This window comes from Haematobia irritans, chromosome 2 (genome assembly GCF_050003625.1).
Source record: "Haematobia irritans isolate KBUSLIRL chromosome 2, ASM5000362v1, whole genome shotgun sequence".
Classification (NCBI taxonomy): domain Eukaryota; kingdom Metazoa; phylum Arthropoda; class Insecta; order Diptera; family Muscidae; genus Haematobia; species Haematobia irritans.
In genome coordinates this window covers 75,147,179-75,171,428 of record NC_134398.1, presented here as the reverse complement: position 1 = coordinate 75,171,428, position 24,250 = coordinate 75,147,179, and the positions used below count along the sequence as shown (strand labels likewise).

Here is a 24,250-nt window from a genome sequence, read left to right as displayed (position 1 = left end):
GTTATCCGAGGTTTTTCAGTAAAGCGCATTGCGCTAAAGCGGAGTCGACGTACTAACATCACGTACCAAATTTCAACCGAATGGGAAGAATTTTGCTTTTCCAAGGGGCTCTGGAGGTCAAATCTGGGGATCGGTTTATATGGGGCCTATATATAATTATGTACCGATTTCGGCCAATTTTTGCATGGGAGTTTGAGGCCATATATTAACACCACGTGCCAAATTTCAACTGAATCAGATGAATTTTGGTCTTCCAAGAGGGTCCGGAGGTCAAATCTAGTGATCGGTTTATATGGGGGCTATATATAATTATGGACCGATGTGGACCAATTTTTTCATGGTTGTTAGAGACCATATACTAACACCATGTACCAAATTTCAGCTTGATCGGATGAAATTTGCTTCTCTTAGAGGCCTCGCAAGCCAAATCGGGGGATCGGTTTATATGGGGGCTATATATAATTATGGACCGATGTGGACCAATTTTTGCATGGTTGTTAGAGACCATATACTAACAACGTGTACCAAATTTCAGCCGGATCGGATGAAATTTGGTTCTATTAGAGGCCTCGCAAGCAAAAACGGGGTCTCGGTTTATATGGGAGCTATATATTTATAATTAAGGACCGATGTGGACCAATTTTTACATGATTGTTAGAGACCATATACTAACACTATGTACTAAATTTCAGCCTGATCGGATGAAATTTGCTTCTCTTAGAGGCCTCGCAAGCCAAATCGGGGGATCGGTTTATATGGGGGCTATATATAATTATGGACCGATGTGGACCAATTTTTGCATGGTTATTAGAGACCATATACTAACACCGTGTACCAAATTTCAGCCGGATCGAATAAAATTTGCTTCTCTTAGAGGCCTCGCAAGCCAAATTTGGTGGTCCGTTTATATGGGGGCTATACGTAAAAGTGGACCGAATACCATCCGACCTACATCAATAACAACTACCAGTGCCAAGTTTCAAGTCGATAGCTTGTTTCGTTCGGAAGTTAGCGTGATTTCAACAGACGGACGGACGGACGGACGGACGGACGGACATGCTCAGATCGACTCTAAATCTGAACCGATTTCAATCAAATTTTGCACACTTTACTATACTACTAATTGTACTCCTAGTGCAAAATTTCAACAAAATTCGGCCAAAAATCTGGCTTCTGGGGCCATATAAGTCCATATCGAGCGAAATATATATATATGGGAGCTATATCTAAATCTGAACCGATTTCAATCAAATTTTGCACACTTGACTATACGACTAAGTGTTATGTTTATACAAAATTTCAAGCAAATCGGTATAAAACTCTGTCTTCTGGGTCCATATTAGTGCATATCGGGCGAAAGATATATATGGGAGCTATATCTAAATCTGAACCGATTTCTTCCAAAATCAATAGGGATCTATTCTGACCCAAATTAGGAACTTGTGCCAAATTTGAAGGCGATTGGACTAAAATTGCGACCTAGACTTTGATCACAAAAATGTGTGCACAGACAGACGGACGGACGGACAGACGGACATGGTTATATCGACTCAGGGACCCACCCTGAGCATTATTGCCAAAGACACCATGTGTGTATCTCGTCTCCTTCTGGGTGTTACAAACATATGCACTAACTTATAATACCCTGTTCCACAGTGTGGCGAAGTGATTTTAAGAGGGAAAATGTTGGTATTTTGACATTTTTTGTCGAAATCAGAAAAACATATATATGGGAGCTATTTCTAAATCTCAACCGATTTCAACCAAATTTGGCAAGCATAGCTACAATGCTAATTCTTCTCCCTGTGCAAAATTTCAACTAAATCGGAGTAAAAAATTGGCCTCTATGGTCATTGTTAAATCATCATGATTTATTGTTATTTTATGTTTCTTTGCTATTAGTATAACATTTGTATTTGAAACTTCAAATATTTATTTTATTTTAATTTAACTTGAAAATTGTTTGAAATTATATTGAATCCAAGTCTTAATATGCAATCTCTATTTTTTGTATCTCATACTGACATCCCTACTACTAATATCGTAAATGTCATTCTCAATTCTTTACCCACAATATTTTCGTTATTGTTGTTGCAACACTTTGGGGCAATGATCAACATGTAAATAATGTAAACAATAGCTGATATATACATACGTATGTACATATATTATAACTGTCCCATTTTTTATATCATTAGAAGTTTGAAGTTTGGCAAATAAAATATTAATATTCGAGAAAGTGTTGAAGTGGAACAATCGTGTTTGATTACAGTCGGGTCAGAAAGTGTGATATATGTAAATTACACAGAGAGACATTCTTAGTAATTGAAACAAGTATATACGGCCGTAAGTTCGGCCAGGCCGAATCTTATGTACCCTCCACCATGGATTGCGTAGGAACTTCTACTAAAGGTTGTCATCCACAATCGAATTACTTGGGTTGCGATAACACTTGCCGATGGCAAGGTATCGTAAAACTTTTTAACACTGTCTTCTAAATTGTAAGTTAGCCCATACGGGGTATATATTAAACAAAACAAGTATATACGGCCGCAAGTTCGGCCAGGCCGAATCTTATGTACCCACCACCATGGATTGCGTAGAAACTTCTACGAAAGACTATCATCCACAATCGAATTACTTGGGTTGTGGTATCTTAAAACTTCTTAACATCGTTTTCTAAATTGTGATTTAGTCCATACATGGTATATATTAGACAAAAAAGTTATGTATAGTTAAGCCTACAAATAATTACGAATCGATATGGACTTTTTGTACGTAGAGAGCCAGAATTGAAATATGGGGGTCGCTTATATGGGGGCTATATACAATTATGAACTTGATCTTTGTGTGATTGGGGATCGATTTATCTGAGGGCCATATATAACTATAGACCGATATGGACCTAGTTAGGCATGGTTGTTAACGACCATATACTAGCACAATGTACCAAATTTCAACTCAGTCGGATGAAATTTGCTCCTCCAAGAGGTTCAAAACCAAATCTCGGGATCGGTTTATATGGGGCTATGTACGATTATGGACTGATATGGACCACTTTTGGCATGGTTGTTAAATACCATATACTACCACCACGTACCAAATTTCAAGCAGATCGGATGAATTTTGCTTCTCCAAAAGGCACCGGAGGTCAAATCTGGGGATCGGTTTATATGGGAGCTATATATAATTATGGACTGATAGGAACCAATTCCTGCATGGTTGGTGGATACCATATACTAACATCACGTACCAAATTCCAACCGAATGGGAAGAATTTTGCTCTTCCAAGGGGCTCTGGAGGTCAAATCTGGGGATCGGTTTATATGGGGCCTATATATAATTATGGACCGATATCGACCAATTTTTGCATGGGAGTTTGAGGCCATATATTAACACCACGTACCAAATTTCAACTGAATCAGATGAATTTTGGTCTTCCAAGAGGTTCCGGAGGTCAAATCTGGTGATCGGTTTATATGGGGGCTAATATAATTATGAACCGATGTGGACCAATTTTTGCATGGTTGTTAGAGACCATATACTAACATCACGTACCAAATGTCCGCCGGATCGGATGAAATTTGCTTCTCTTAGAGGCCTCGCAAGCCAAATCGGGGGATCGGTTTATATGGGGGCTATATATAATTATGGAGCGATGTGGACCAATTTTTGCATGGTTGTTAGAGATCATATACTAACACCATGTACCAAATTTTAGCCGGATCGGATGAAATTTGCTTCTCTTAGAGGCCTCGCAAGCCAAATCGGGGGATCGGTTTATGTGGGGGCTATATATAATTATGGACCGATGTCGACCAATTTTTGCATGGTTGTTAAAGACCATATACTAACACCATGTACCAAATTTCAGCCGGATCGGATGAAATTTGCTTCTCTTAGAGGCCTCGCAAGCCAAATCGGGGGATCGGTTTATATGGGGGCTATATATCATTATGGACCGATGTGGACCAATTTTTGCATGGTTGTTAGAGACCATATACTGACATCATGTACCAAATTTCAGCCGGATCGGATGAAATTTGCTTCTCTTAGGGGCCTCGCAAGCCAAATCGGGGGATCGGTTTATATGGGGGCTATATATAATTATGGACCGATGTGGACCAATTTTTGCATGGTTGTTAGAGACCATATACCAACACCATGTACCAAATTTCAGCTGGATCGGATGAAATTTGCTTCTCTTAGAGGCCTCGCAAGCCAAATTTTGGGGTCCGTTTATATGGGGGCTATACGTAAAAGTGGACCGATATGGCCCATTTGCAATACCATCCGACCTACATCAATAACAACTACTTGTGCCAAGTTTCAAGTCGATAGCTTGTTTCGTTCGGAAGTTAGCGTGATTTCAACAGACGGACGGACGGACGGACGGACATGCTCAGATCGACTCAGAATTTCACCACGACCCAGAATATATATACTTTATGGGGTCTTAGAGCAATATTTCGATGTATTACAAACGGAATGACAAAGTTAATATACCCCCCATCCTATGGTGGTGGGTATAAAAAGGCCGATTAAATACGTATATAATATAGTTTGACAAAATTTTCTATAGAAATGAAAACTTGACAAAATTTTCTATAGAAATAAAATTTTGACAAAATTTTCTATAGAAATAAAAACTTGACAAAATTTTCTATAGAAATAAAATGTTGACAAAATTTTCTATGGAAGTAAAATGTTGGCAAAATTTTGTATAGAAATAAAATGTTCACAAAATTTTCTACAGAAATAAATTTTTTACAAAATTTTCTATAAAAATAAAAAAAAAACTTTCTATGGAAATGAAATTTTGACCAGGGATCCGGAGCGGTCCATTTTTTTCGCTCCGCTCCGCTCCCGCTCCGGAGAAAAATAAATCGCTCCGCTCCACGCTCCGCTCCGAGAAAAAAAAAATCGCTCCGCTCCTCTTCGAGAAAATTATAGTACAAACATTGTATTATTTGTTCGATTGAGTTTTATTGTATGGGGGCACAGCGTGACCCCATTTGTCGAAATCGGGCGATACATATATATGGGAGCTATATCTAAATTTGATCCGATTTCTTCCAAATTCAATAGCGTTCGTCCTTGTGCCCAAAAAACTCCCTGTACCAAATTTCATCGAAATCGATTAATAATTGCGACCGGAATCCTGTGAACAACAAATACATGGACAGACGGACGGACACCAAGCGCTAGATCGACTCAGGAGGTGATTCGGTATATATTTTATGGGGTCTAAAATCAATATTTCTGGTAGGCACATTTTTTGGCAGATCAAACTTAATATACACTAACCACTATGTGGTTTAGGGTATAATGACTTTAAAACAATGTGTTGAAACATTTTATTAATTTTGAAGATTTTTTCAGAAATATTAAATCCATTTTGACTTCATTAAAACGAAATGTTCATTCATGTTAGGATACACATTTTTATGTCGAATCACTTAGCTATAAGGACAAACAGCCTTATTTGAAAAGTTTAGAGACTTTTAGACAAGGAAAAAACTTTATTTCAGAGAAATACGTCTTCTATTCTAAGCAAAATTCGTATTCGTATTTTAAGCATGTGAAATATTTGGCCTCCCGACAATATTCTTTGCGGTGCACCATGTACTATTTAATATGTGATAGAAACCAAATTTATGAATATGGACCAAAATGGACCAAATTCTGTTTGGTCCGACCATCGGACCAAATTTAAAAATTAGAAATCTTTTGGACCAATTTTGGTCCGATCGGACCAAAACGGCAACGCTGATTGGAATTGAAAGTCTATACACAGAGTAGAAGTAACTACTCTCCGAAAGTTTCTTTTTTTTTTTGTTTTGCAACAGACGTAGAGAAGAGGTTTTGTTATATTTGTAATGTGTGTGTGTATGTTTATGTTTGCAACAACCTCCATCGAAATCAGTCCGTGGTATACCTACGAATATTCTTACTCAGATCTAGTGTTACTTAATTTCGCTTTTTTTCCCCTTTATTGTAAAAATACATTTTCGAACAGCGTTTTTAAGAAATGTTCGTTCTCAAAAAAGAAGATAACGTGCAATAATACAAATGAAGTCATTAGTTTTCAATATATATGCGCACATTTTTCAACCAAAATTGAAACTATCCATAATTTTAATTAAATTTTCGAGAACTAATATCAGAAATAAAAGAATGCTAGGATATAGTACAATAGTAAAGCAAATATGAATGTCCTTACTCTGAAAAAAAGCATGCCCGGTTCCAAAGATTTTGTCTTTACTTTAACAGTTTGGGTATTAATTCCGAGCCAAAGATGCGGAGAATACAAGTAAGGATACTTTAAAGACGCAATTATCTTTTAAATTTGGGGGTTATGTACTTGCTTCTAGGATGCAAATGTTAATTTTTCATTTTTTTAGATTTTTTCGTCAGTTGTTATCAAAATCCTTTAAAAACGAGTTAACGACCATTTTATTTTCCATATTAAGACTCGACTTTCAGTAGAAATTATGCTATGTTTCAAGTAAAAAGCGTCTTTAAAATAAAGTGTTGAAAAACATGTCTTATTTTTTAACGATTTTTTGCTTTGTAGGCAAGATGCAAAAAGGAAACAAATTAAAAACAATTTTATTAATTTTAAAGAATTTTCCTTAATTATTAAAGTCACGTTGACCTTACCTCAAAAATTTTATCTTTCATGTTATGATACAAATTTTTAAGTAAAATCACTTAATTATAAGGACAATTACAACTTCATTCAAAAGTTTATTGACTTTTGGACAAGGAAAAAAAACTTTATTTTAGAGAAATGCGTCTTCCATGTTAAGCAAAATTTGCATTCTTATTTTAAGGACATGAAATCTTTGACTTCACGACAATATTTTTTTCAGTGTAGAAAACTAAAAAATTAAATATAAATAAGATCGTTTAATTGCATTTATTTGACGTTCATTACAAACATCTTTGTAGTAATACGGGATGAAATTGATCGAAAGTACTGTTGTTACTTTTACAACACATACTAGAGATATATTTTGACATTTGCCGTTTTTGAAAACAAATACTAAAAAAACACGTTGTGTTTTCCCCAATGTACGTACGTACAAAAATACATATCGTACATTTTAAACATTTACTCATACTACTCTAAGTACTAGCTATATTTGAAATTACCTACACAGTGTAATTTCAAAGTTACACATTTCATTCAAGTAATATTTTATTCGGAGCGGAGCGGTTTTTCATTTGGAAACCGCTCCGCTCCCGCTCCGCTCCGGATTTTAGAAATGCCGCTCCCGCTCCGCTCCCGCTCCGGCAAAAAAAGGGCTTGCTCCGCTCCGCTCCACGCTCCGCTCCGCTCCGCTCCGGATCCCTGATTTTGACAAACATTTCTACAGAAATAAACGTTTGACAAAACTTTCTATAGAAACGAAATTTTGACACAACTTTCTATAGTAATAAAATTTGACAAAATTTTCTATGGAAATAAAGTTTTGGTAGATTATCTTTGGTGATATGGACCAATTTTTGTGTAATAAGTCATCGGCTATATATAACTAAAGACCGATATTGACCAATTTTTACATGGCTGTTAGAGGCCATATATTGACAAAATGTACCAAATTTCAACCGCATCGGATGACTTTTGCTATATATAATTATGGACCGATATGGACCAATTTTTGCATGGTTGTTAGATACCATATACTAACACCATGTACCAAATTTCAACTGGATCGGATGAATTTCGCTCCTCCAAGAGGCTCCTGAGGTCAAATCTGGGGATCGGTTTATATGGGAGCTATATATAATTATGAACCGATATGGACCAATTTTTGCATGGTTGTTAGAGACTATATACTAACACCACGTACTAAATTCCAATTGGATCGGATGAATTTTGCTCCGCCAAGAGGCTCAGGAGGTCAAATCTGGGGATCGGTTTATATGGGGGCTATATATAATTATGGACCGATATGGACCAATTTTTGCATGGTTGTTAGAGACCGTATACTAACATCAGGTACCACATTTCAACCGGATCGGATGAATTTTTCCCCTCCAAGAGGCTCCGGAGGTCAATTCTGGGGATCGGTTTATATGGGGCTATATATAATTATGGACCGACATGGACCAATTTTTGCATGGGTGTTAGAGACCGTATACGAAGACCACGTACTAAATTTCAACCGGATCGGATGAATTTTGCTCCTCTAAGAGGCTCCGGAGGTCAAATCTGGGGATCGGTTTATATGGGAGCTATATATAATTATGGACCGATATGGACCAATTTTTGCATGGTTGTTAGGGGCCGTATACTAACATCAGGTAATAAATTTCAACCGGATCGGATGAATTTTGCTGCTCCGGGAGGCTCCCCAAGCCAAATTTGGGGATCGGTTTATATGGGGGCTATACGAAAACGTGGTCCGATATGGCCGATTTTCAATACCATCCGACCTAAATCAATAACAACTACTTGTGCCAAGTTTCAAGTCGATAGCTTGTTTCGTTCGGAAGTTAGCGTGATTTCCACAGACGGACGGACAGCCGGACAGACGGACGGACGGACGGACATGCTTAGATCGACTCAGAATTTCACCACGACCCAGAATATATATACTTTATGGGGTCTTAGAGCAATATTTCGATGTGTTACAAACGGAATGACAAAGTTAATATACCCCCATCCTATGGTGGAGGGTATAACAAAGTGTATTCAAATAGAGACAGTGAGAATAATTCGAAAATTATTCTGAAATAATTTGTGAAAACTTGAGCCAGGAAATTGTAGTGCACAGAGACAGTAAAAAATTGAAAATCAGTATAAACATTATCATAGAGACATATTAAGTGTAGCAGTTCATAGTGTTCCATGATAATACTGAATTTCTACTGGAAGTGAAGTTGACTATATCTCTGCAGCATTCAGAGGAGAAAATTAGTACTACATTTGTGTATTGCCTCGTAAGTTGGAAGTTGGCCCAACTCAAGGTAAAATTTTATTTTATATTTTTATACAATTCGCATACCCAAGTCGGACCATTGGGTTAGGAATTTGTCTCATTACACATTGGACAAATTCCAGGGCTGTCAAAACAGGCAGTCCTCAAACATTGGCGACCGTGACAGGACAAATACTCAGTGGCATTGTAACATTTTTTAATATTCTGAATTTAATAAAATTCAGTAGCGAGTGTCTCAGTACCACGAAAACCCATTTTTATAATTCGTGCGGTTACATAATCACTGACAACGTTATTGGAATACATTTGTTTTTGTCCCTGGAAATTTTACGCCATTTTTAAATTGCATTCTGTAATATTTTGTGCCGCGAATAAAATCATTTATGTTATTGGCCCACATCGAATTTCCACCATTTTCTTAATTTTGATTTTTCACATATTGGATTGTTGTTGGAATTTCAAAGGGCAATCACATCGAATACATTGCAATCCTCACATAGGAAATAAATTGCCTCGGTGAATTTTTTACAACAACATTCAAATTATAAATCATATTATATTGATTCTGTCTCGAAATTTAAATTTATTGGGAAGTATATTTTCGGAGCTTTTGTATACATAATTTTGAACCAAAAAATATACAATGCCAAACGGTGAAGAGATTACACAGCCAAGCCCATCGCTTGAAGAATTAAAACAGCGTCGTGCCTCATCGAAAGGTAGTATGACCCGGATCAAAAATGTTGTTGAAGGGAAAAATACATTGTCTCATACTGAATTAGAATGTCGATTGGGCATTATTGAGTCATACTACAAACAGGCTTCGTATTATCAGAACCAAATTGAAAGGCTGTCTCCTCTAGACGATGGTAGGGCTGATATAGACGAACTTTACATCACTATTAAGACTAAACATTTAGATCTCATTGGTAGTGGCAGGCGACATAGTATTACTGAACAATCTTTTTCTGTCCCTCAACACTCATCAAGTCGTCTTCCTAGCTTGAAACTTCCTAAGTTTGATGGAAAGTATTTAGAATACAAAAATTTTATAAATACTTTTAACAATTTGGTGCATAAGGACCCGAGTATTCCAGTGACGGAAAAATTCAACCACTTACTTTCGTGCCTCAGTGGTGAGGCCTTATCAACAATTAAAGCGTTTCAAGTCACAGATGAAAATTATCAAAGTGCCCTCGATAGACTCAAAGAGAGGTACGATAATGACACACTGATCTTTTTGGAAAATGTGACATCAATGTTTGAAATTTCTAAATCAAGTAAACCTGTCCCAAAGCAATTAAGAAATATTGTAGACACTATATCAGCCCTTTATAGTTCTTTAAAATCACTTGGCTCATATGAACAAATTTGTGACGCATTCATAATTCATTTGGCGATGAGCAAAGTTGACCCTGAAACAAAACAGAAATGGGATGAGTTTATTGATTACTCAAAATTACCTTCGTGGACTGATTGCTGCTCTATGTTGGACAGACGTTGTCAACAACTCGATGCACAGTGCCGAAGAACATCCAAACAACAAAACCCATCTACCATCGAATTATTCGCATAATAATCAACCTTCAAAGCAGCACTCATTGCTGGCGAAAAATATGGCTCAAGAAATAATTTGCAATCATTGCTCAAAATCTGGTCATTTTATAACAACTTGTCAACGATTCATTGTTTTGACTCCAAATCAACGAATGGAGCAAGCAAAGCAACAAAAACTTTGTCTCAACTGTCTGTCAAAGGGACACATGTATATGCAGTGTCCATCGCGATATTCATGCAGATTTTGTAAACAAAAACATCACTCGCTTTTACATAAGCAAGAGGAGCAAGAAGAAACTCCGACTACGTCATCTGCCTCAACTCACGGTACATTTCGACAAAATTCTGACTCACAAATAAGTAATGTTATTTTAGCGACTGCTTTGGTTTTAATTCGAGATTCTGAGGGAAATTTTAGAATGGGGAGAGCACTTCTTGATTCTTGCTCTCAAGTAAATTTCATAAAGGAATCTTTCTCAATTTCACTCAATTTACGGAAATCGAAAAATCCTATAGATATTTTGGGAATTGGTGCTTCTGGTGTAAAAGTTTCATACAAAACACAAAGTACTGTCCGATCTCGATTAAATAATTTCGAATTGTCCCTCGATTTCTTAATTTCCCCAAAGATAACTGGCTATCATCCTAATGAGAATTTATCGATAACTGATTTCAATCTACCCAACAACATAGAATTAGCTGACCCTGAATTTCATCGTAGGCGTGGTATCGATATGTTACTTGGTGCCGAGTCATTTTTCTCACTTCTTTCTGTGGGTCAAATTCGTCTTGGAGAGAATTTACCAACTTTACAGAAGACACTTTTAGGGTGGATTGTTTCCGGAAGATACACAAGTAATCGTTTAAATCGACCCTCAAAAACAAGTTATGTTGTCTCGGAAGATATATTTCAAAAATCAGTAATAATGTCGAAATGCTATGGAAATTAGAATCTGTTGAAGGCAAACGCCAACCATTTTCATTGGAACAACAGGAATGCGAAAATCATTTCATTAAAAATTTATCGGTCCAAAATGATAGAAGAATCGTTGTGAGATTGCCTCTTAAGGAAGACCCAATGGTTCTTGGTGATTCACGAGACATAGCTCTTCGTCGTTTTCTCTCTATTGAACGAAAATTAAATAAAAATTCTGAATTGAAGGAACAGTACTCAAAGTTTATGAAAGAATATGAAGAGCTAGGACATATGTCTCCAATAGAAGAAAAATCGATTTCTTCTCCAAACTACTACATTCCCCATCATTGTGTTTTACGACCTCAAAGTGTCTCGACCAAACTTCGTGTGGTTTTTGATGCATCTTGCAAAACCTCATCTCAATTGTCTCTCAACGATATCATGATGGTTGGGCCCACAATTCAAAATCAGTTACTCATAACTTTATTGCGCTTCAGATGTCATAGGTATGGCCTTACAGCCGATATTGAAAAAATGTATCGACAGGTATTGGTCCATCCTGATGATCGACATTTGCAACTGATTTTATGGCGTGATAATTCTACCAATCCGATTAAAACATATACCCTGAATACTGTCACATATGGAACTGCATCTGCCCCATATTTAGCAATACGAAGTCTTCATTATGCCGCAGAACAATTTCCCAATTCTCACGAATGTGGCAAGGCTGTTGTCACAAAAGATTTCTATGTTGATGATATGATTACTGGTGCTGATGATTTGCATACATTGCAACTCATCAAGAAGGAGGTAACAGAAATATTGACTCATTCAAATTTCTCTCTCTCAAAATGGCATAGTAACTGTCTCAATCTGAACTTAACTGATGCTGGTATAAAAGAGGTTCGAATTGACGATGATTCTACTAGCACATTAGGAATATCGTGATACACCTCTGATAATACTTTCCACTTTGAATTTCGCCCATTAAAATCGTATTCACATAATACGAAAAGAACAATTCTGTCTCTTACATCTACGCTTTTTGATCCAATGGGGCTAATCAGCCCTCTAATCATTACATCAAAAATTTTGCTACAGAAACTTTGGATTTTAAAATGTGATTGGGATGAATCTGTGCCTCAAGAAATTGATAGTGCTTGGACTAATATTTTGGCTGATTACCATAATCTACCCCAATTAAAAATTTTTCGATTCATTCGTTTAACCAATTTGATTGATCTTCAAGTACATGGATTTGGAGATGCCTCTACTAAAGCGTATGGTTGTTGTCTCTATTTCCGATGCATCGATTCATTCGGCAATGTTGTTACAAATCTGGTAGCTTCAAAATCTAGAGTTGCCCCACTAAAAACAAGATCTTTGCCCCGGTTAGAATTGTGCGCATCACATTTACTTGCAATTTTTTGGAATCAACTAAAAAATCATTTCGATTTTTCGATTTCAAAAATAAATTTTTGGTCTGACTCGCAAATTACATTACATTGGATCAGAACTCATTCATCAACTTTATCAACTTTCGTCGGTAATAGAGTTTCTGAAATCCAAAATTTATCAAATGATATAGATTGGCGATATATACCTACAGACCAAAATCCTGCAGACTTAGTGTCACGAGGTTGCTCAGTTATCGAACTGGAGAATTCTAATTGGTTTTATGGCCCATTGTTTCTACGATCTTCCGAATCTGATGGTCCGAATGTCAGCGAAGAAGAAATGACGATAGAAAAAAGGAAAACAATTTTACTCGCGCAACAAGAAGATGTGCCATATGTAGTTCAAGCGGCTCACAAATTTAGCAACTATTTGAAATGCCTCAGAATTTTCTCATATATTTTCCGATTTCAGTCGAAAAAACTTAGAAACTGCCTCACTATATCTCCTGATGAACTGAATCATTCACTTCACCGTATTATTTGGGCGATTCAACGTCACTATTTTTCGAATGAAATTAAGCAAATAACCAGCTCTGGGACTTTATCTAAACATTTATCGTCTTTGGCTCTCTTCATAGAAGAAGTAGATGGAGTGGAATTAATTCGTGTTGGAGGTCGACTTCTAAATTCTGACTTACCCCAAGATATGAAGTTTCCATTCCTCCTGCCTAAATCTGACCCATTCGTTAAAGTCATGGTAAATCATTTTCACCAATCAAATTACCATGCTGGCCCTAGAGCTCTGGTGTCATTAATACAACAACCATTTTGGATCATCAATTGTCGCTCGTTAGCAAGACAAGTGGTTTATAACTGCATACATTGCACTCGATATACGCCAAAGCTTTTGACTCAGGTGATGGGAAATTTGCCAAAGGATCGTGTATCTGGCTCTCGCCCATTTCAGGTTGTTGGTGTTGATTTTGTTGGCCCGATTGCAACGTATCTCAGAATTAGAGGAAAAACGCCCTACAAATCGTATATAGCTGTTTTTGTCTGTTTTGCGACAAAAGCAGTCCACCTCGAAGCAGTTTCCGACCTTACGAGTGATGCTTTCATAGCAGCTCTCAAGCGGTTTATTGGACGAAGAGGTCTCCCATCCAAGATATATTGCGATAATGCTACAAATTTCATTGGTGCTGAGTCAAAGTTAAAGGAGTTCCACAAACAATTCCATTTAGAGGAAACAAAATCAAAAATCGAATCGTTTTCTGTCTCAAAACATATTCAATTCGTATTTATCCCACCCAGAGCACCACATTTTGGTGGGTTGTGGGAGGCGGCGGTCAAGTCGGCGAAAGGTCACTTATTTCGCACTCTTCCAAATGCACGTCTGACATTTGAAGAATTATCCACAGCTTTAGTGGAAATAGAGGCCGTTATGAATTCTCGCCCAATTTCTCCAGCTTCTACTGACCCCAATGATCTTCAAGCCCTTACACCGGGACATTTTTTAATTGGTTGCCCTTTACTCAGTTTACCAGAAAGAACACATTTTGACTCAGATATCTCTCATCTGCAATCGTGGCAAAGAATTTCTGCAGTAAAATCGCACTTCTGGCGCAGATGGCATAAAGAATATTTGGCTCAACTTCAACATCGTCATAAATGGCAAACCCCGCAGCAAGATCTAAAGGTCAACGATATGGTCATCATCCATGAAGATAATGTCCCACCGATGAAATGGATCACTGGACGTGTAACGAACATTGTCTCAGGTGCTGATGGTTATGCTAGAGTTGCAGATGTACGGACTCCTAATAATGTACTCAGACGTCCAGTGACAAAGTTGGCGAAATTACCAATTGATTGAAATCAAGGGTTTCAATGGGGCCCGGCATGTTAAATCATCATGATTTATTGTTATTTTATGTTTCATTGCTATTAGTATAACATTTGTATTTGAAACTTCAAATATTTATTTTATTTTAATTTAACTTGAAAATTGTTTGAAATTATATTGAATCCAAGTCTTAATATGCAATCTCTATTTTTTGTATCTCATACTGACATCCCTACTACTAATATCGTAAATGTCATTCTCAATTCTTTACCCACAATATTTTCGTTATTGTTGTTGCAACACTTTGGGGCAATGATCAACATGTAAATAATGTAAACAATAGCTGATATATACATACGTATGTACATATATTATAACTGTCCCATATTTTATATCATTAGAAGTTTGAAGTTTGGCAAATAAAATATTAATATTCGAGAAAGTGTTGAAGTGGAACAATCGTGTTTGATTACAGTCGGGTCAGAAAGTGTGATATATGTAAATTACACAGAGAGACATTCTTAGTAATTGAAACAAAGTGTATTCAAATAGAGACAGTGAGAATAATTCGAAAATTATTCTGAAATAATTTGTGAAAACTTGAGCCAGGAAATTGTAGTGCACAGAGACAGTAAAAAATTGAAAATCAGTATAAACATTATCATAGAGACATATTAAGTGTAGCAGTTCATAGTGTTCCATGATTATACTGAATTTCTACTGGAAGTGAAGTTGACTATATCTCTGCAGCATTCAGAGGAGAAAATTAGTACTACATTTGTGTATTGCCTCGTAAGTTGGAAGTTGGCCCAACTCAAGGTAAAATTTTATTTTATATTTTTATACAATTCGCATACCCAAGTCGGACCATTGGGTTAGAAATTTGTCTCATTACACATTGGACAAATTCCAGGGCTGTCAAAACAGGCAGTCCTCAAACAGTCATATGAGTGTAAATCGGGCGAAAGCTATATATGGGAGGTATATCTAAATCTGAATCGATTTCACGCATAGCTACAATGCTAAATCTACTCCCTGTGTAAAATTTCAACCAAATTGGGCCAAAACTCTGGCTTTTAGGACCATATTAGTCCATATCGGGCTAATGATAGGGCTAGGGCTGCTGGGTCCATATTAGTGCATATCGGGCGAAATACATATATGGGAGCTATATCTAAATCTGAACCGATTTCTTCCAAAATCAATAGGGTTCTATTCTGACCCAAATTAGGAACATGTGCCAAATTTGAAGGCGATTGGACTTAAATTGCGACCTAGACTTTGATCACAAAAATGTGTTCACAGACAGACGGACGGACGGGCGGACGTACGGACAGACGGACATGATTATATCGACTCGGGGACCAACCGTGAGCATTAGTGCCAAAGACACCATGTGTCTATCTCGCCTCTTTCTGGGTGTTACACACATATGCACTATCTTATAATACCCTGTTCCACAGTGTGGCGAAGTGATTTTAAGAGGGAAAATGTTGGTATTTTGACCATGTTTGTCGAAATCAGAAAAAAATATATATGGGAGCTATTTCTAAATCTCAACCGATTTCAACCAAATTGGGCAAGCATAGCTACAATGCTAATTCTACTCCCTGTGCAAAATTTCAACTAAATCGGAGTAAAAAATTGGCCTCTGTGGTCATATGAGTGTAAATCGGGCGAAAGCTATATCTAAATCTGAATCGATTTCACGCATAGCTACAATGCTAAATCTACTCCCTGTGTAAAATTTCAACCAAATTGGGCCAAAACTCTGGCTTTTAGGACCATATTAGTCCATATCGGGCGAAAGATACATATGGGAGCTATATCTAAATCTGAACCGATTTCAATCAAATTTTGCACACTTGACTATACGACTAAGTGTTATATTTATACAAAATTTCAAGCAAATCGGTATAAAACTAGGGCTGCTGGGTCCATATTAGTGCATATCGGGCGAAAGATATATATGGGAGCTATATCTAAATCTGAACCGATTTCTTCCAAAATCAATTTCAGGGTTCTCTTCTGACCCAAATTAGGAACATGTGCCTAATTTGAAGGCGATTGGACTTAAATTGCGACCTAGACTTTGATCACAAAAATGTGTTCACAGACAGACGGACGGACGGACAGACGGACATGGTTATATCGACTCGGGGACCAACCGTGAGCATTATTGCCAAAGACACCATGTGTCTATCTCGTCTCTTTCTGGGTGTTACACACATACACGGATGAAAAAGACTGTTTTTCATATGTTTGGCTATAAACATTATATGTTTGGAACACAAATTTTTAAACACAATATTTTTGAGTGCAAGCATATAATGTTCATAAGCTAGCATAACATGTTTTGGACATATATGTTAATATGTTAGAACATATTATGTTTGGGACATAAAATGTTTGTAAATATAATATGCTTGGATGCAAACATATATTAATTTAGAAATAGCCTATAAACATATATGTGTTTAGTAGCTTGGAGCGCTATTTAACAGGGAGCGATATTGAATTAAGTTGGTGGTTGTTGCTTGTTATTACAAAATTAACATTTTATTTTTCCTTGGGCAATTGATCAGCTACTTCTTTGATCCTTACAAACTGTGTGGTCCGCTGTTCGAATCCCCGTCCGGCAAAAGGTAAAATTAAAATAAACAAGTATATACGGCCGTAAGTTCGGCCAGGCCGAAGCTTATGTACCCTCCATCATGGATTGCGTAGAAACTTCTTCTAAACACTGCCATCCACAATCGAATTACTTAAGTTGCGGTAACGCTTGCCGATGGCAAGGCATCTTAAACCTCCTAACACCATCTTCTAAATTGTATGACAAAATTTTCTATAGAAAGAAAATTTTGACAAAAATTTCCACAGAAATAAAATTTTAACAAAATTTTCTATAGAAATAAACTTTTGACAAAATTTTCTATAGAAATAAAATCTTGGTAGATTATTTTTGGCTCGAGTGGCAACCATGATTATGAACCGAATAAAATTTGAACAAAATTTTCTTTAGAAATAAAATTTTGACAAAATTTTCTATAGATATAAAATTTTGACAATAATGAACATTTTATTATGAACCGAATAAAATTTTAACAAAATTTTCTCTAGAAATAAAATTTTGACAAAATTTTCTATAGAAATAAATTTTTGACAAAATTTTCTATAGAAATAAAATTTTGATAAAATTTTCAATAGAAATAAAATTTTGGTAGATTATTTTTGCTCTAGTGGCAACCATGATTATGAACCGATATGGACCAATTTTTGTGTGATTGGACCAATTTTGGTCCAACCATATACTAACACCACGTTCCTAATTTGAACCGGATCGGATGAATTTTGCTCCTCCAAGAGGCTCCGGAGGTCAAATCTGGAGAATGTTTTATATGGGGGCTATATATAATTATGGACCGATATGGACCAATTCAGTCACGGTTGTTAAAGATCATATACTAACACCATGTTCCAAATTACAACTGGATTGGATGCAATTTGCTTCTCTTTGAAGCTCCGCAACCCAAATCTGGGGATCGGTTTATATGGGCGCTATATATAATTATGGACCGATGTGGACCAATTTTTGCACGGTTGTTAGAGACCATATACCAATACCATGTACCAAATTTCAGCCGGATCGGATGCAATTTGCTTCTCTTTGAGGCTCCGCAAGCTAAATCTGGGGATCGGTTTATATGGGGGCTATATATAATTAAGGACCGATATGGACCAATTTTTGCATGGTTGTTAGAGACCATATACCAACATCATGTACCAAATTTCAGCCGGATCGGATGAAATTTGCTTCTATTTGAGGCTCCGCAAGCCAAATCTGGGGATCGGTTTATATGGGGGCTATATATAATTATGGACCGATGTGGACCAATTTTTGCATGATTGTTAGAGACCATATACCAACATCATGTACCAAATTTCAGCCGGATCGGATGAAATTTGCTTCTCTTTGAGGCTCAGCAAGCCAAATCTGGGGATCGGTTTATATGAGGGCTATATATAATTATGGACCCATGTGGACCAATTTTTGAATGATTGTTAGAGACCATATACCAACACCATGTACCAAATTTCAGCCGGATCGGATGAAATATGCTTCTCTTAGAGGCTCCACAAGCCAAATCTGGGGATCGGTTTATATGGGGGCTATATATAATTAAGGACCGATATGGACCAATTTTTGCATGGTTGTTAGAGACCATATACCAACATCATGTACCAAATTTCAGCCGGATCGGATGAAATTTGCTTCTCTTTGAGGCTCCGCAAGCCAATCTGGGGATCGGTTTATATGGGGGCTATATATAATTATGGACCGATGTGGACCAATTTTTGCATGATTGTTAGAGACCACATACCAACACCATGTACCAAATTTCAGCCGGATCGGATGAAATATGCTTCTCTTAGAGGCTCCACAAGCCAAATCTGGGGATCGGTTTATATGGGGGCTATATATAATTATGGACCGATGTGGACCAATTTTTGCATGATTGCATACCAACATCATATACCAAATTTCAGCCGGATCGGATGAAATATGGTTCTGGAAGAGGCTCCACAAGCCAAATCTGAGGGTCCCTTTATATGGGGGCTATACGTAAAAGTGGACCGATATGGCCCATTTTCAATACCATCCGACCTACATCGATAACAACTACTTGTGCCAAGTTTCAAGTCGATAGCTTGTTTCTTTCGGAAGTTAGCGTGATTTCAACAGACGGACGGACGGACGGGCGGGCGGACATGCTTAGATCGACTCAGAATTTCACCACGACCCAGAATATATATACTTTATGGGGTCTTAGAGCAATATTTCGATGTGTTACAAACGGAATGACAAAGTTAATATACCCCCATCCTATGATGGAGGGTATAAAAAATCATAAAATTGAATAATTTCTTCTACAATGTTTGTATTACAGAAAAAGGTGCTAAGAACTAAATAATCTCGTGGAAGTGAGAAAGATGTGGGGGAATATACAATTAGGCAGAAACAAAATTTTGAGCATTCAGGTCGAAAACCTATGTTGTTAGCACCTATATTACCTGTTTATTTTCATAATTCATTATGATTGTAAATATATAAATAAATAAATAAAATTTTGAGCACAATATTGTTTGGGAGAATTTTTTTAAGAGTATAATATTTTTGGGTGCAAAATGCTTCCAAACATATTATATGTTCACATAATAACATATTGTTTTTTGGAAGGCAACATTATTGAATTTGGATGCAAAAATACAAAATGTTTGGAACTTAGACTACCCAAACATATATTGTTTAGACCAATATGCTTTCAAACATATTATATATTGGAAGAGATCAAACATATAAATGTTTGGGCAATACCCAAAAATGTATATGCTTGAAGCAAAATATGTTCGGGAGTATATGTTACAGAAGCGATTTTTTGTGAGGGTGTATGCACTATCTTATAATACCCTGTTCCACAGTGTGGCGCAGGGTATAAATACGGGAAACATTTAAATCTGAAGCAATTTTAAGGAAACTTCGCAAAATTTTATTTATGATTTATCACTCGATATATGTATTAGATGTTAAGGAAAATTAGAGTCATTTTTATAACTTTTCGACTAAGCAGTGGCGGTTTTACAAGGAAAATGTTGGAATTTTGACCATTTTTGTCGAAATCAGAAAAACATATATATGGGAGCTATATCTAAATCTAAAGCGATTTCAATCAAATTTGGCACACATAACTATATTACTAATTGTACTCCTAGCGCAAAATTTCAACCAAATTGGGCCAAAACTCTGGCTTCTGGGGCCATATAAGTCAATATCGGGCGAAAAATATATATGGAAGCTATATCTAAATCTGAACCGATTTCAATCAAATTTGGCACACATGACTATACTACCAATTGTACTCCTTGTGCAAAAAGCTAATCGGGATAAAACTCTGGCTTCTGGGTCCATATAAGTGCATTTCGGGCGAAATGTATATATGGGAGCTATATCTAAATCTGAATCGATTTCAACCAAATTTGGCACTCATAGCTACAATGCTAAATCTACTCCTTGTGCAAAATTTCAACCAAATTGGGCCAAAACTCTGGCTTTTAGGACCATATTAGTCCATATCGGGCGAAAGATATATATGGGAGCTATATCTAAATCTGAACCGATTTCAATCAAATTTTGCACACTTGACTATACTACTAATTGTACTCCTAGTGCAAAATTTCAACTAAATTCGGCCAAAAATCTGGCTTCTGGGGCCATATAAGTCCACATCGGGCGAAAGATATATATGGGAGCTACATCTAAATCTGAACCGATTTCAATCCAATTTTGCACACTTGACTATACTACCAATTGTACTCTTTGTGCAAAATTCCAAGCAAATCGGGATAAAACTCTGGCTTCTGGGTCCATATAAGTGCATATCGGGAGAAAGATATATATGGGAGCTATATCAAAATCTGAACCGATTTCTTCCAAAATCAATAGGGTTCTATTCTGACCCAAATTAGGAACATGTGCCAAATTTGAAGGCGATTGGACTTAAATTGCGACCTAGACTTTGATCACAAAAATGTGTTCACAGACAGACGGACGGACAGACGGACATGGTTATATCGATGGTTATATTATCGGGGACCAACCCTGAGCATTATTGCCAAAGACACCATGTGTCTATCTCGTCTCCTTCTGGGTGTTACAAACATATGCACTAACTTATAATACCCTGTTCCACAGTGTGGCGCAGGGTATAAATACACCCAAAAAAAAGTGACCACTTCTTTAAGTTAAAATGAACTCATTGTGAAGAAAGTTGAACTTCGTATAGCGCCAAAGACATTTTTACTTGTTTGAACGATGTGATTTTCGTAGAAATTAGGTATAATGCATTCCATATATTAGTTAACATTTTCCTATATTTATGTACCACTATACTACAGAATGAAAAAATTTAACTGATTTGAATTCATATATGGAATGATTTTATTGAAATTTTTTCATTCATTTGGACAAATCTTACATATTTGTGGTAAAACTTTTACTTCATAATTAGAACTGCTTGCCTTCGTTTTTAAATACAATTTTATTTATTTATATAAGCAATTTTATCTTCAATAAAAGACATGTTTTATTAATATATTGAATATATTTATTAAGTATCAACAGCATTGACTGTCCTTGAAATATTAGTTTATTATTCCACTATTTCCAATTTCCATGTGATATTATCAACTGTAAAACGCACTTTTTCATCTTCTTCTTGTACTTTTCACTTTTAATAAGTTGCTTCCTAACGATTTTGTCCTCCTTTTACAATTTCAATACCTACAAATATAAAAAATGATAAAACATTTTTGTTACAAAAGGTTAGCGTCACTGAATATTACCTGATATTTGAAGATTCCAAAATGAAGACAAATGAAAGGGTAATTATTCTGCTGGTGTTTTCTTCCTTTATACACCATCACGACATTGATAGATTTATTTTCAAAAAACGAAAGATTTTCTCACTAATTTAAAATAACAAATATTGTATATATTTTAATTGCTATTTATTATATTATTTTACCATATTATTTTTTAACAATCTCTCAGTATACCACAACAACGCGATTCCAACTAAAAAAACAAACCACGCGCAAATATATCGATTACACCCACGCGCAAACACATCGATTACGATGACAGGTATCGATTACATGTAGACAATAGAAATATAGGAAAATTTCCTATATTCTAACAAGTTTTTTTCCTTACGTTTTGAAAGGATTGCAAACTTCTTAGTACGAATGAACTAAAATATTTTTCTAAGCCAAGTGTTGTTCGTATATATGAAAAGTTTCTATTATAAAGGAAGTCGCAATTATCATTTTATAAGACATTTTACTAATTTTGAGGAAACTTGGTTTTAGTTCGTTTTTTGTTTATTTTTACGAATGCTTTGTTATCGGTTAATAAAATTTTCTTGTTCAGTAGGAAATTCTTATACCCAGTGAAGAAAACAGTATGAGTAAAATTCCATGCCTTATTCTAGTTAATGAACTATTCCTAACTGCTTACAGTTTAGGATTTTTTTACTGAAACAAGTAAATTTTATTATTTCTCACAAAAATTTACCTTAATGGAAATAAAATGGATAAACTATGTTGATGAAAAATTTTTCCTTTAGTTTCGAAGGCACTTTTTTCTGGGTGTATGGGAAACATTTAAATCTGAAGCAATTTTAAGGAAACTTCGCAAAAGTTTATTTATGATTTATCGCTCGTTATATATGTATTAGAAGTTTAGGAAAATTAGGGTCATTTTTACAACTTTTCGACTAAGCAGTTGCGGTTTTACAAGGAAAATGTTGGTATTTTGACCATTTTTGTCGAAATCAGAAAACATATATATGGGAGCTATATCTAAATCTGAACCGATTTCAACCAAATTTGGCACGCATAGCTACAATGCTAATTCTACACCCTGTGCAAAATTTCAACTAAATCGGAGCAAAAAATTGGCCTCTGTGGTCATATGAGTGTAAATCTGGCGAAAGCTATATATGGGAGCTATATCTAAATCTGAACCGATTTCAACCAAATTTGGCACCCATAGCTACAATGCTAATTCTACTCCCTGTCCTAAATTTCAACTAAATCGGAGCAAAAAATTGGCCTCTGTGGTCATATGAGTGTAAATCTGGCGAAAGCTATATATGGGAGCTATATCTAAATCTGAACCGATTTCAACCAAATTTGGCACGCATAGCTACAATGCTAATTCTACACCCTGTGCAAAATTTCAACTAAATCGGAGCAAAAAATTGGCCTCTGTGGTCATATAAGTGTAAATCTGGCGAAAGCTATATATGGGAGCTATATCTAAATCTGAACCGATTTCAATAAAATTTGGCATACTTGACTACACTACTAATTGTACTCCTAGGGCAAAATGTCAACCAAATTGGGGTAAAACTCTAGCTGCTGGGACCGTATTAGTCCATATCGGGCGAAAGATATATATGGAAGCTATATCTAAATCTGAACCGATTTCAATAAAATTTGGCACACTTGACTCTAGTACTAATTGTTCTTCTTGTGCAAAATTTTAAGCAAATTAGGGTAAAACTCTGGCTTCTGCGGCCATATAAGTCCATATCGGGCGAAATATATATGGGAGCTATATCTTAATCTGAACCGATTTCTTCCAAAATCAATAGGGATCTATTCTGAGCCAAAACACATACTTGTGCCAAAGTTGAAGTCGATTGGACTAAAAATGCGACCTAGACTTTGATTACAAAAATATGTTGACGGACAGACGGACATCGCTATATCGACTCAAGAGTCCACCCTGAGCATTTTTGCCAAAGACACCATGTGTCTATCTCGTCTCCTTCTGGGTGTTGCAAACATATGCACTAACTTATAATACCCTGTTCCACAGTGTGGCGCAGGGTATAACAAGTATATACGACCGTAAGTTCGGCCAGGCCGAATCTTTTGTACCCTCTACCGTGGATTGTGTAAAAACTTCTACGAAAGACTGTCATTCACAATCGAATTAATTGGGTTGTGGTATGTTAAA

General features: G+C 36.2%; 2 long non-coding RNA genes across 2 annotated transcripts in view; one reads left to right on the top strand and one right to left on the bottom strand.

The window, feature by feature from the left end:
• Positions 1-24,250, top strand: part of LOC142225539 (uncharacterized) — an 801,202-nt gene that overhangs the window by 128,149 nt on the left and 648,803 nt on the right. The gene's annotated exons all lie outside the window — the stretch shown is intronic.
• Positions 21,887-22,266, bottom strand: LOC142223138 (uncharacterized). The gene is made up of 2 exons (XR_012718597.1): positions 22,069-22,266; positions 21,887-22,006 (listed from the first exon to the last, which is right to left on the bottom strand). It is a non-coding gene; the product is annotated as an uncharacterized LOC142223138 (long non-coding RNA).